We start from the raw sequence: 14,751 nt of genomic DNA on the forward strand, positions 1-14,751 counted from the left end.
ATGAAGCAGGCTGGAGCCTCAAATGCTACCATTTCAGGGGGTGCATTTGACCTTGGAGTGGGGACAGTGAGTTTCAAATAGGTCAGGACCAGCATCAGATGTGCAGTTTGCAAAGATTTCTCTAAGACAGCACAGAGTGTGATTGTACTGGGTGAGGCTGGAGGCAGGGAGACCAATGAGGAGGCTGCAAGAATCCTCTTGCGTGGCAGATGTTGGCTATAGGGCGTCCTGCCCCTTGGGATCTAGCTAAGACCACTCACTCCGCTGCCCCCACCCTGGCCATCCTGGGCCCTGCAGAAGGCCATGCCTGACCCCTTCCACAATTTCTGCAGAATCTCCACGGTCACCTCTGCTTTGGAGCTCCTACCTCTACCATATTTGTTGTAGCTAATGGACTTTGTAATGAAACTCAGCATCGTGATTCTTTGGTACTGACTGAAATTCCAGAGGTATCAGAGGAGGCACTGACATTTCAGCAACATTAAAAACAAACTGCAAATGGTCCTTTCAACCTTCTCGTTCTTAGAGGACTTTCCATTTCCCGAGGGATTCGTGGTCACCTTTTTCTTCTCATGAGTGCACCAGCCGCTGGCCGACTTATTATTTCATGGCTCCTCTCCCTGTGCCCCGTCTCCCCTTCACTCCCACCCTCATGGTTTGCCAGCGGAATGCCAACTTTTCATGACGGGATGCTCTACAAGTCAGCTCGCTTCAGCTCCTTTTTCCAAACTGAGCCCCAGGCCCACTTTTGCATCTCCTGGCCCATCAAGGAGGTCATCCAAACAGGAAGGTGATCTTTTAACAAGCTCCACACTCCCTTGAAGACAAGAGTGGTTAACATGACTTTCGGGTCATGTTATAGATGTTCTGCTGTGGATGTTCACAGTTGTGTTTTGCTGCTAATAATTGTTAACCACAAGATAACAGTGGCTTATGTAGGACAAGAGCTTGTCTCACGTAAAAGTCTGGAGGAAGGCAGTCCTGGGTGGATAGGGTGGCTCCATGACCACCCAAACTCCACCATCTTGAAAGTGCTGCTCATGATCCAGGATGGCTGCCCCAGTCTCCTGGCCCTAGTCTTGGGGCTTTCTGGTATAGCCTCCAGTTTAAAATTGGGGTTCATATTATTAAGGAAGAAGTGGCACATGTATACTAGGAGGAAACTAGTGGTCTGTGCTGTATCTTTGTATCTCCCACTTCTCTCAGAAACTACAGCTGTACTCTTCCCTGGACTGGGTGTCGACGGGAGCTTGGGTGTTCAGTCTCTTGGTCATTGGTCAACAGTAACTGTTCTCACTCCTTTTAGAAGTGTGAACATTACAACTCTAGGAAGGGCTGTGGGGCTAGTCCGACCCAGGTGTGTGAGGCCCTTCAGAGATACAGGCAGACCCTCGCTCTTGGCGCCTGGCTTCTCTGCATTTTTCTGAGACTCTGCTTGCCTGTTGTCTCTCTGTGGCTGAGGCAGATTAGGGCCCAGTGGCCTATAGCTGTTCCAGCTCCTGCTGCCTGTCAGCCATTTGCAAGCAGAGGGTTTATTTCCAGAGAGAACGTAGAGCTATGCAGAAGTGCCCATCTTTCTGGGGAGACGGTGCAGTGGCTAAGGAGTCTGTGAGGGAGGATGAGGCTGCCTGAGCTCCAGGAGCCTGCTCTTGGCTTCCTGCTCCGATTCCTCCCAGGGCTTCTGGTGCTTCATGGTAGACTGAGCTCTGGACATTTGCTGCTGCCGCTGCAGTTTGAGGGGACTGCCTTCTGTGACCACACCCCAAAGTGGGGGATTCCTCGAGCCTCTGGGGATGCTAGGGGAATACACAGATCTTCGTAGCTCTACCTGGAATGAAACTACGGTCCGTTTTCAGTGCCTTTTTCTTCTGTTCTTTCTCTCGATGGGCTGTGGTTGGCAGGCTTCAGGTAGTGGACTGTGGGCATCATTCATGCTATTCTCCAGGTATTCCCAGCTGTCTGCCTCCTACATTCAAGGCAGGCTTGCACCTGCTGGCCCCAAGGCAGGGCCATGTGAGTAGTCCAGCCAATGAGCCATGAGTAGAAGTGACATGTGCCACTTCTGGACTTGGGCCTTTAAAAATTGCTGCTTCAAATCTTCCTTTCTGTCGGGGTGATGTGGATAGTATTTGAAATGGTGGATGCTTCGTCAGCCTGAGATCTAGGTTAAGGATGATCTGGAGCTGAGCCCCCAGCTGGCCCTTGGTACATATACAGAGTGAATGAGAAAGAAATCTTTAATGTTTGAAACCACTCAGATTTAGGATTTTTTTTGTGATCACAGCATTACCTAGCCTACCTGACCGAAGGCGCACATTTACCACTTGTGGTTGCCGGGCATCCCAGTGCCCTTCCTGTTTGGGACTTTGCTCCACCCTCTGAGACTTGTTGAGAGGCAGAGCCTTCCTATAGAAGGTGAAAATGCCAGATACCCACCCACTTTCCCAGCCTCCCTTGCAGCTCAGGGGCAGGCACATGGCCAAGGCCAGCAGAGATGGTGCTGAGCTGGGGTGCTGGGGGCTGCGTTCTTAGCAGCTGTGATGGTAACAGTGCTGGGCTGGTTCTGTAGCCAGGGTTTGGGTTATGCTTCTGGCTGTGTGACCTCCCTTTTTTCTTGCCTGCTTCCTAAGCCTCATTTTCCAGCCTTCCCATCTGTTCTGTGAGCTGCCCAGTATCTTTCTATAAATTCCCTTTCAGCTTAAATCACCCAGCATCCATTCATGCTGCTGGAGACTAGGAGCCTTGGACCAATACAGCCAATTAGGGGGCTGTTGTGAGGCTGCAGGGAGGCAGGAGGGAAGGGACTGGCAGGATGCGACTAGCTTCTCTTCCCCTGCATGAGCTGCTTCCCCGGGAGCAATCCTTGTCTCTCTTGGCCCAGAGCAAGCCAAAGGGGACTGGGCTCAGGGGTTCTGGTCAGACTTGGACCACCTTTAGGCACATGAATCATACATTCCTTTTCTGTAATATGGGGCAAATAATAGACCCTCACTTAGGGGGTGGTTGCGAGGAATGTATTTGAAAGAGAATACATTGGGGAGAGTGCTGGGAGCCATAAATCAAAACCCCAGTGCGAGTTTACCACTTTATCCTTGTGTCATCTTGCTGAGCAGATCCAACTGGGGACACTGGGGTGGCATGACTATAAAATGGAAGCTGCCCTTCGTGATGCGGTTGTCACTCACCTCCTGGGTGGTCGTAGCTCAGACTTCTGGGTTCGGACCCATCTGAGCTCCTGTCCAAGAGACCAGAGACCTCACATTTAAGGTACTGAAAGGATTCCTGATGAGCTCGGAAAAAGCAGAGAAGCGTAAAGGTGGGAAAGGACACTGGGGATTATTTTCTTCAATCCTCTCAATTTCCAGAGCTCAGAGAGGGAGGCCTCCTGACCCACAGCCACACAGCAGCTCTGTCGCTGAGCTTGGGGGTGGGATGCAGATTTTTTCCACTCTGACAGTGCGTCTTAACCCGGAGGCATACTTGTGCTGTCATCCAAGTTGGCAAAAATGATTTGGAAAGACAGCAACTCTCCCTCAAATTTACAAGCCCCATTTCATAGCAACCTGTGATCACCTGATCCTTATGCCCCCTCCCCCCCAGGAGAAGGATCCTTAGAATACACTTCTCTTTTGCTTTCTCAGCCATCTAAAACACTTTATTGCAGAAGGGTAAAAAAATGCTGAATTGATCTTTTTAAATTAACATGGGATCCAAATGAAAGAAATTTGGAAGAAGAGAACTTTCTCATCCAAGTGGTTGCCAGCACCCAGCCCCACCCACCCCCCCACCCCTCCCCCCCAGCTGAAGCGTCCCTTGTTCTTGCCTGTTCTGCCCCAGATTCATGGGCTGCTCTCCGAATCGTTGGCAATTTTCTCTGCACTGTCCTGACAACCTCAGGCCATGAAATTAAAAAGCTGGTTACTGAATCTTGCTCCTAACGGCTTTGTCCTCGCCAGCGATTCGACAGAGAAATCTGGAAGAGGGAGCCTCCGCTATGCCTGCAGTGGGCTGAAATGCCACCGGAATGACAATGGGCTTCACCAGGGGAGGGGGAGAGAATGCGCAATTTGCCAGGAATGAATGCATGAAAGAAAGAGAGCGAGAAAGAGCGAACTTTGGGCTTCAAATTGAAAAATTCCAGTGTCTCAGCAGAGGTCTTGGTGCCTCTGCTCCAGGACCTGCTACAAAATGCTGAGCAGGGCACATTTCCCCACACCAGTATCCTCTGGTTCTCTGCCAGGGTCCAGAGCTCACGGCTGGAGGGCTGGGAAGTCAGAATTTGGGGAGGAAATGGCTCCAAACTGGGGCAGGCCCTCCCTGGGAGGCCAGCCCACCTAGCCAGCTTGCCTGTGACCAAGGCCCCCCCACCCTCCCACCTGCCACCCCTAGCCCCAAGTCTTTCCCCTGAATGTAGACACTAGTGCTTACTCCACATACTATCACCACCAACCTCCACTCCCAAGGAATTTTAAGAAATCTCAAAACTGGAAGAATTTTAACTACCTTTAATTAAGAAAAATCTTTCTAGAAGACAACTGTGGTGTGGCTCACTGCAGCCTGGGTGTCCCTGTGGGTGGGGCTCAGTCTCCTGGCCTTGGCACCTACGCAGAGGTGCCAAGGGCCTGGTAGATACTCATTGGGTGAAGGTATAGGAGCAGCTCGCTCAGAGAGCAGCTTTCTTTCCTGCATTGCCCCCTCGGGGCACGGGCTTACAGACTGACATGTGGATATGTAGGAAAGCCCGAAAGAGGCATTTGAGCCCTGGGTCAGCAGGGAGGCTGAATGAGGTCCTTGACTTCGTAGCCAAAGACCTTGAACAAGTTGTTTAATGTCCCCAAGTATGACTCCTTATCTGTGAAGTGGGAGTCACCATGGTGGCCACTCAGAGGGAAGCTGTGAATTAGTGTTGAATACAAATGAAAACTTCACAGGACCTGGACCCAGAGCCCATCCTGACTGGGAGGTGGTTCTTGAGAGCTTTGGCCTCACCATCCCAGGGGACTTGGGATTAGTGTCCTTACTGGACAGGCCTGGCATTGAATGGCCCCTGAGAAGCTATGTTGGTCCTCACTATTTAACTGAACTCATGCATTCACTCAGTCACCCAGTTGCTTATTCATTTATCTGAACCAGTGTTTATCAAGTGCCTTCTGTGTACTGCCCTGTGCTGGGATTTGGGCTAAGGGAGTAAGTGAAAGGGGCATGGGCTCGGTCTTTGGAACAAGCGAGAAATAAACAAAATGAAGATCAAAATCATTTTGGGTTTGGATCAGGAGGTGGTCAGGGAAGTCTTCTTTTGAGAGGTGTTGTTTGAATGGAGACCTAAGAATAAGAAGGAGCTGCCTACGCTCAGACTTGAGGAAAGAGGGTCCCGGGGGAAGGAGCAATAGTATAAAAGGCTTGGAAGTGAGAACGAGCCTGCCCAGTGGGTTAGTGTGTCCACGGTTGATGGAATAGTGGGATGGGGTAGTGGCTGGGTACATTGGAGAAGTCATCCCACAGGAAGACCACCCGGAGGATTGGTGCTGGGCCTGCAGTCCAGAACTTGTGCTGGGGGTGGAATACTTTGACCAATGGCTTCCCTGAGGCTTACTCCCGCCCCCTCTGTGTCCAGCACCTGCTGTGACTGCTTTAGAGGACAGGTCGTGCAGAATGAAGAGGTGGCTCCACCAGAACTCCACATTATTATGTATGGCCCACCTTCTCAAAAGTGCATGTCTCCCTGACCTTGGGGTCATGCCTGGGTCAGAGGGCTGGACTTTGCTGCCTGCCACCAGGCTCTCCTGCTGCCCACCGTGTGCTGGGGCTGCTAGCGAGAGAGGCTACTGAAGTCAGAGATGCTCTTCCCTAGCTGCATCCTGATTGGGACAGTGGTCAAGTAAGCTCCATGGTGGGCCTGTCCTCCAGGCCCCCAGCCTGAGCTCACCCTTATGACCAAGCCTCCCCTGGTCTGATCTGTGCCAAACGAGGACCTGCAGCCCCCCTGGAGCTCGGATCTGGGGTCCCAACACACCATGTGGACATGACTGCCCACTTGGGGTCAGGCAGCCAAGGGACCTCGAATCATTTGTGAGGTTCATTATTATTAATAATACATGCCAGAAAAAATAAATATGAAAACCATGTTGTAGAGTAAGTCTGAAATCTGGCCAGTTTTGAGATCAGCTGGCGAACCCTGAGGTTAACGAAAGTGGTTAAGTTTGATGGTCGTTGACTGCGTTTGTAAACTCAGACATGTGAACAGGTGACTCACTGGTGGAGCATCTCCCGTGCCAAGCACTGCAGTGGGCTCGGGAGTTCCCCAGGGTGTTGACTGTCGACTGGGAACCCGCCCGCCTGCCTGCTTGGAGCACCATCCCAGTGCGGGGCTGGGCCACGTGAGAGACGGCTGGGCTGCAAATTCTGGTGTCTGTTCTGTTTTGCTTCAAGATGTGGAGATTAACCTGACAGAGCCCCGAATGTAGTTCCTTCTGTGGTAGGTTAGGTTTTCATACTCGATGAAGTCAATTATACCTACATCTTGGTGAAGCGGGCACAGAAGGGGAGGTTTGTATCACAAAAAAATCTCTTTTTAGATTAGGCAAAATAGAATCCGTGCTTGAAAAAAAAAGTGCTATTTCTGTCACCAATCTGATTTTGTACCCATTTCAGTTTTAAGCTCTATGTCCCATTCCAGAGCAAAATCCTCCTCCCCCTTCCTCCCCTTCCTCCCCCACCTCCTCCTCCTTTCCCTCCTCTGATCTTCTTCATCCTCCTCCTTCCCCTCCTCCCCCTCCTCATCATCCTTGTCATTTCCTCTCCCTCCACCCTTCCCCCTCCTTCCTCTCCTCTACTCTTCCCCACCCTCCTCTTCCTCCCTCTCATTATCTCCTCCCCTTTTCTCCATCCCCTGCTCTTCCTTCTCTTCATCTGGTCCCCTCCTTGTCTCTCCCTTCTCTCTCCTCCCCCTCATCTTTCTCCCTTTCCTCCCACTTTCTCTTTCCTACTCCTTTTTTCCTCTCTCCCCACTCCTCCTTTGCTTTCTTCGTAAATCAGTCCATATTTATGTGCCTTTGATTTGCGGTGCAGTCGTGATCAGGAGACTTACTGTTAGAAATCGGGGAACACTGGAGCAGCTGACCTCATTTATAGGAGTTACTCTGTTTTCTCTATGAAATGGCAACAGTTCAACACTGCATGTATTGACTTGAGCCTATGTTTGTTTTCGCCAGTCTTCTGGGTTCTGTGAAGAAGGAAAGAGGAATAAAGAGGACAGCATCCTCCCTTTTAGCAACTTCCTCTCTCAGTGGGAACCTCCTATGTGATGGGAACTTTCTGTCAGGAGACACTCAAGACAGACCACAGTATGCGACTGTCTGTACGCAGTTCACAGCCAGAGAGAGCGGCCCAGGCCACAAATGCTAGTAGACATCAGGGTCAGCATGGGCTAGAGGAAGGCTCCGCAGGTAGTATGGTCCTTAAACTGAGCCTTGGAGTTTGGAATGATCTGGAATTGCAAGGGTGGGCACTCCTGATTCTGATCATGGGACCAGCCGGTCTCTCCCCAGATTCCTGTTCCTGCACTGTGTAGACCCTGCCTTCTTGTTTACTTGCCCTTCTCCTCCTCATGGCAGCCCCCTACCCTTACGTCTTTCTGGCACTGGACCTTTCCTCCCCACTTCTCTCTCACTGGAAGCAACCAGCCCTGTCACTCATGCTCACTGCACAGATGTTTCCCTCGGTGTCCCCAGGAGACCCAGATGTCCTAGTGCAGCAGAAGCAATGTGGGTGACAGATCATGCATGGACTTGGAGTTCACACTGACCTGAGTCTGGATCCTCTTCTGCTCGAGACTTGGAGACCTGGGCAAGCTGATCAACAGGTTGGGCCTCTCTATCATCTCCTGTCCCTGGGGGTGATGATCCCTACTTCAGGGCAGCTTTCTGGATGAAATGGGTTAATGCATGGGTAAAAGGTCTAGTGCAAGTAGAGACAGCCCCAAAATACTGGTTCTGGCTTTGCCCCAGTTCATTTCAGCCAAGCCTGACGGCAAAGAGGACTGGTGGGGGAGACGGAAGAGTGAAAGCACTGATGCTGGGGAGTCTGATCACACGGCCCTGGCCCTGGTTCCTGTTTCTAGGAGAGGTGTCTTTTGGACAAGTGACTTATCTGGAGTCTTCCCAATCGCTTTGCCCTGCATGAAACTGGATAATGTATGTGAGGTGTCGCACCCAGCGGCTGACATGTAGAGAGTGCGAGCATCACCATCATGGCTGAACCCAGGCCACGGAAACTGAACCCCTTGGTGGCATCAAGCAGAATATTTCTACCAACCTTAGAAAGAGGGTGAAATGCGTTGGAAATGATGATTTGTCTCCGTGAAGTCTTCACACAGAGTTGTTCTCCCTCTCTAGTAGAGGTCCCTGCGGGCGAGAAGCATTTGGAAATAGCCCCAACGTGACTGATTTTCTTGAGTTGCCCTTTGGAGCTCGCACACAACATTCCGTCCTCGGAACTCACGCAATGCCAAGAGCTCCTCAAGTATCAAGAACAGAGTAACCAAACCCCGGGGCGCTGGCATCGTGGGGTGACCCAGCACACTGACAACAGCCCGCCGGCCGGCTTCAAGCAGCACAGAGCCCAGGGACGGGGTGCGCCCCTTACCTGCTTGTTCGAGTGACAGCAGCAGAGATCAAAGTCTAATGCACCGATTATCGTTCTGTTTTCAGGGGCCCAGCAGGATTGAATGGGCTGCCTCATCCAAGGAGCCCACAGAAGGTGGCCGGGTGGGAACTGAAAGAGGAAGGAGACTCGGCTGAAGCAAGTTTTTCATCAGGGCTCTGAGTGCCAGGGGCCTTCACCGGGACTCGGTTGAGGGGCCTGCTTCCGTTATCTTCAGACTGCTCAGGTCCACACAAGTTTGGCAGGCAGGAGGCACAAGAACAGAGGGACCCAACTGAATAAACCCTCAGGAATAGAACTGCTTGCAGGAAAACCAAAGAAATATCTGGACGTCTTTTTGTGCCTCTAGACCTGCTTAAAATGCATGCTGCTAACAGAGCCTCTGCCCTTACTCTTGGAAAGTGGGCCATGCAACTGATACCAGGCAGGAATATGCTTACTCCCTCGCCCTTAATGATATGTCACAACAGTAATTACTATGATAATAGTAACAACAAAAGCAGCTCACACAATTGAGTGCTTACTGTATGCCAGGCAGTCTTCTGAGCGCTTGACGGTATGTTAATGCACGCAGTTCTGGTTTTAATCTTGATTTTCCTTATGAATATGTTCTGTGTCCTTGAGGAAGTTACCCACCTTCTTGAAACAAAGAGATATTTACATACATTTCATAGGTTTGGGGAGAGAATTAAATATAATAATGTATGTAAAGTGTGAGTTATATAGTAGTTGCTCCCCGATGGTGACCAATATTATTTTTATTAATAATGTGAACCCTCCTGCTTATTTTCTTTTTTGTGCCCATTTCCAAAGGTCTTGCCTTCCTAGGATCTGTCCTTCTGAAACTGGGAATGTGGAGATCCACCTTCTCTTTCTGGACGAACTCCTACTTAACCCTCAAGACCCATTTCAAAAGTTTCCTACACTGTGACACCTTTGCCAGGTTCCAGAGTGCAAAACAAATTGCGCTCTTTGCCATGCCCCCATCCTGGCCCTCCTCACATCATCTGGTAATTGGGTCTGTTTATGTCTGTTTCCTTGGACAGCTTGGAAGTTTCTGGAGGTGCAAACCAGTATCTGCTGCACTCCCCTAGCTTAGCAGTTATCCAGGTGTGGTCTGCAGACTCCTGGGGGTCTGTGAAACTCTTTCAGGGGGTCCTTGAGGTCAAAACTGTTTTCATAACTCTAGGACATTATTTGCATTTTTCATTCTATTGACATTTGTAGCAGTAGTGGTTGAAACTGCTGGCATTGGCTTCAGTCAAGGATATGACATCAAAATGTGCGTGGAATCACCGTCATACAGTTGCATTAAAACACTGCCAGCTCCACTTAAGAACGTCCTTAATGAGGCAGTAAAATGATTAACTTTATGATATCTCGACCCTTGCCTTTTTAATAATCCGTATAAAGAAAAGTGGGAAGTACATATACAGCACTTCGGCTGCATACGAAAGCACTGTGGTTGAAGGTAATGTCGAGGAAAAGCACGAGTGTGATTGAATTGTGAGCGGAATTAGTCGTTGCTTTTTCATGACACATGCTTTTTACTTGAAAGAACAACTGACAAACACCGTGGTTATTCAGATTTGGGCATTTGGCAGATGTCCTCTCAAAAATGAATCAAGTGAGCCTGTCACTTTAAGGAAAGCAGTATTTGTTACCAATGAGAAAGTCGAAGTTAGGTGGAAATCAGAAGTTTGGAAAACCTGTTCTGCCATTCTGAACTTGACATCTTCTCATTACATGTCCTGGAAGAGAATTGCAGTGATACTAGTGAATTGGAATTTTTGATACTGTATAATGAAATGTGTAAATGTTTGGAAGATCTGCATGAGTCTGTGAAGCAGTTGTTTTCAAATGAACAAACAAGATGTTATACAGTCACGCATGGGTAAAAGGCCCATTCAAGGTGCGAGACGGGTACCTGGGTGGCACAGTCAGTTGGGTGTCTGATGCTTGGTTTCTGCTCAGGTGGTAAGTTCAGGGTCATGAGATCTGGCCCCATGTCAGGCTCCACGCTCAGCACGGAGTCTGCTGAAGACACTCTCTCCCTCTCCCTCTCCCTCTGTCCCCTGCCCCCAACGCATGCGTGCACTGCCCCCCTCTCAAATGAATAAATAAATCTTAAAAAAAAAAAAAAAAAGTGCAAGATAGACCAGTGGATTTTACTGTGGCAGAGTAGAAAAGTTCAGCAACACGGTTTCAGACTTTACATCACAACAACCCTTAATCAAAACTTGTCAGGTGTGTCTGTAGTACCAAAGAATATCCATCGTTACCTGGAAAGGCTATTAAAATACTGCTCCCTTTTCCAACTATATAACTGTGTGAGGCTGGGTTTTCTCTCTGCATTTTAGCTGGAGCAAGCTATTGCACCAGACTGCGTGCAGAAGCAGATCTGAGAATCCAGCTGTCTTCCATTAAGCTGGACATTGAAGAGATTTGGAGATATGTAAAACAGTGTCGCTCTTCTCACTAAACATCTTCATTCTGTAAACTAGAGTTTTTGTACAATTCGAAATGTTTTCATTTCATAAAATATGTGAAGTGTTAACGTGTAATGGGTTTGTTATTGTTATTTTTAAATGAATAAATGACTGAATATTCATGCAGTTCTTCAGTTTTAATTTCTTATGTGATAAACAGCAGCAAAAGCACTTTGGGGTCTTTCCTCAATAATTTTTGAGCGTGTAGAGGCATCTGAAGACCAGAGAGGTTGAGAGCCACTGACTCATGGCCTGGCACATAGTAGGGACTCACTAAATAGGTGTGGTGTCCAGGCCTTTGGAGGTGATGACAGGCCAGGCTGCCTGGTCCTGATGTTTCTCTGCTTCTCTGTTCTTCGAAGGACAGTGTCTGGACTTCCTGGCCCTTACTCCTGTGACTCGGAGCAGGGCTGGATGTGACCTTGGAGCTCCTTCCCACTGCCTGGTTTATGCTAAGTAGGATTACTCCTGAGTCCTCCCATCCACATCCCAAAAGCACCTCTGCAGACTACAGGTTCTGTTTTCTGCTTTTATTGGTGGGTTTAGGCTACAGTAGGAAGCCTATGGAATTGCTGAGACAGGAATTTGCAACTAAATTTAAGAAATGTTAAGGATCAAACCTGGGGCAGATGTAGGCTATTTTTAAAGACAGGCCATTTAAGAATAGAGCAAAGGTGGGTCACTTACTACCCAGGCCCTTCTCTGCCTGGCTCGGAAAGATGCCTCCTTAAGGAGGGGAAATGCTGATCGCTCTCCCCTTGCTCAAAGGCAGACAAAGGTAGGGGAGCCGTGACCCTTCCCTGACACCCTGTAATCCAGTCCCACCCCCCTCATTCCTCTCTCCTGTCCTGGCTGATCCCTGCGGGCCTGCAAGAGAGCATCTTCCTGGGCCAGCCTGTGTGGCTGCCTGTCATTCGAGCCGAGGCCACGAGACACTTGAAACGGTAATGGGGCCTGGGAACAAAGATAATTAGCTAATGCATGAAAACATATAAATAAACCCAACCACCTCCAAGGCTTTCAGGGCTTGTGGAGGTTGAGGTGACCCTAGGGCTTTAGTACCACCGAGAGCCTTGGGGAAGGTCCGATGCACTGAGGCTCCTTTCATTTGGGTCTCAGCTGGGGAGGGACCGCTGGGAAGACGGGCTGGTTGCAGCTTTGGGTGGGGGCAGATGCCTCTGCATAGTATCTTAGGTGGAGTGTCCCAGGCAATAGACTCAGACGGGTGACATTTGGGGGGGTCGGGCTCAGGAACCACACCTGTGAGCGAGCATGGGGAAAGTTGGTTTGTGGTGCAGCTGTGACAGAGGTCGCAGCTGACCTGTGGGGACTTGGAGCGGGGGCAGCCCCAACAGTGGTCCTGACGCGATGCAAAAGGTCTTCATTTTGTTCCCCCACGGTGGTCTGTCCCTCATTGCCTGCTGTGCCCCACCCCAACCGGAGTGGGGGAGTGGGCCGTAAGGCCACCCGGTTCCCCTCAGTCTAGTGCAGTTCCCAGAGAAGGACTCAGCGAGAGCCCCCCGCGGCCTGGAAGCCGGAGGAACAGGTCCTGGGTCCTGACGGCTGACCTGGGTAGTTCATCGTGGCACAGCCCACAGAGGCAGCAGAAAGCCATCTGAGGATGCTGGGAGCGAAGGATGTAAGTCAAAGGGTGGGCAGAGCCAGAGACAGTGTCATAGTGCTTCAATACGAATACGTACTGCTTCAAATGAAAGGGAAAGAAACACAAGATACTCTGTGCTTGTCTGCTGAATGACCAGGTGGAAGAATGGAGAAAGTAACGAGATTGTGTATGGGACTCTAATATATAAAGAGGATAAATTTGCTTTTGGGCAGGTATTTAACCTTTCTGTGCCTCAGTTTTCTCATCCACAAAATGGAAATATAACGATGATACCATCCTCATTGACGTTTTTGTGAGGATTAAATAATTTAATATGTTTAAATGCTTAGGAAAGGGTCCGGCATACAATAAGAGCTATGTAAGTGTTTGCTATGATGGTGATGGTCGCTCTTGTGGGGGTCGTGGTTGTTACTGTCATGCAAAGGACTCTCCCACCATGACAGCCCCTGGGGATAGCCACGGAGTCCACTGTCTCCCAAGAGCACAACTGCAAACCAGCGATCTGCAGGAAACCATGGAGGCACACATGTGGTTTGGGGCTGGCTCGGGATTTGGCTGGGACAGAGTTTCTCAAAGTGTGGGGACCCTAGTATCTAGGGTTTCTTTAGTGGGGGACATGAAGCATTAAAGCAAGTATCTCTCTTATTTCCATCCCGTCTCAATCCTGATTATCTCAAGGGGAAAGTCTCAGGCTGGTGCTGGGGTATCCCTAATGCCTCTCTAACACTTGCTGTTCTCTCTTTTTAATGATGAGAGCGCAGGCTGCGGACTCGGCACCTCCCCGGGTGGCAGAACCGTGGCTGGATTTCAGTAGCATTATCTTGCTTTGAATGTTTTTATTTTTCTAGTGACCAACTATTTATAAGCGAAATCTATTTTTATTTTTATTTTTTTAAAAGATTTTATTTATTTATTTGACAGAGAGAGAGACACAACGAAAGAGGGAACACAGCAGGGGGAGTGGGAGAGGGAGAAGCAGGCTTCCCGCCGAGCAGGGAGCCCGATGTGGGGCTCGATCCCAGGACCCCGGGACCATGACCCGAGCCGAAGGCAGATGCTTAACGACTGAGCCACCCAGGCACCCCCGAAATCTATTTTTTAATTACTGTTGTAGGAGAAGTATTCTTCTTAACATAAGTTTGATAAACGGTATTCCGAAGTAAAGAAAAACATGAAGTAAATACACGAGGGGGGTATACAGATGACTAGTTTGAGATGCGCTGGGTTTAAGGGAACAGGAAGTGCTGGGGAGGCAGGATCTGCAGGGCTGGAACCCTCCTGCATTCCTTAGCACACAGTGTATGCCACAGAGAATGCCCCTGCCCTCTCTTGTCTGTGTGGCTCTGATCCGACACACCTTTCCCAGCCTCACTTCACGGCCACTTCCTTCACAGACTTTTCCCCGATTCCCCCCCAGGTGAGTCACCTCGTGCTTGGCTCCGTTCCCACAGCACATCGGGGGCAATAAGACACTTCTGTTCTGTTAGAGCTGTACAGACCAAATTCCAGTTGTCTGTGCCCGGCACAACACAGAGCAAGCACACGGCAGGTACGCAGATGTTCACTGGGAGTCCGCACGTCCCTGAACTGCTGCCCGATGAGAGGCATGTGCACTGATCCAGGCAAATGTAGCCAGAGAAGGAAACTGCAACAAAGTGCCATGGGACCCCCCCAGTTGCCAGGTGCATGGGGCTGTGATTTAAGACTTTGCCATGATCCTGCTTAGCTCAAGCTAAACCTGATGGGAGGAGGCTGTGAGGGCTGGGTGGGGAAGGACAGAAGCAGGCAGCCACCATCCCTGGGTCTGTGAGGGGTCTATGAGAGCTCATATCTGCAGAGCCTTATTTTGTCCCCAGGAGCCATCTCCTCACATCAAAGCCACACACTCTCCTCCTCCCCTCCTTGTGACCCTGTCATAAAGTGACCAGCCCTTTGTGTTCCTTGTGCAATCAGGAAGATCACACAGTGCTGATCAGG

General features: G+C 49.9%; 1 long non-coding RNA gene across 7 annotated transcripts in view; it reads left to right on the forward strand.

The window, feature by feature from the left end:
• The window catches only part of LOC145722612 (uncharacterized), a 33,816-nt gene extending 22,940 nt beyond the window's left edge, over positions 1-10,876 (forward strand). For 6 of the 7 annotated variants that reach the window (XR_014146988.1, XR_014146992.1, XR_014146994.1 and 3 more), the window contains one exon: positions 7,212-10,876. This is a non-coding gene — a long non-coding RNA (uncharacterized LOC145722612). The remainder of the gene's footprint in view (positions 1-7,211) is intronic. The other variant, XR_014146993.1, reaches the window with a different exon arrangement.
• The last annotated feature ends 3,875 nt before the right edge of the window (positions 10,877-14,751 follow it).

Source organism: Leptonychotes weddellii, chromosome 7 (assembly GCF_054177405.1).
Source record: "Leptonychotes weddellii isolate Sample4059 chromosome 7, ASM5417740v2, whole genome shotgun sequence".
Lineage (NCBI taxonomy): Eukaryota > Metazoa > Chordata > Mammalia > Carnivora > Phocidae > Leptonychotes > Leptonychotes weddellii.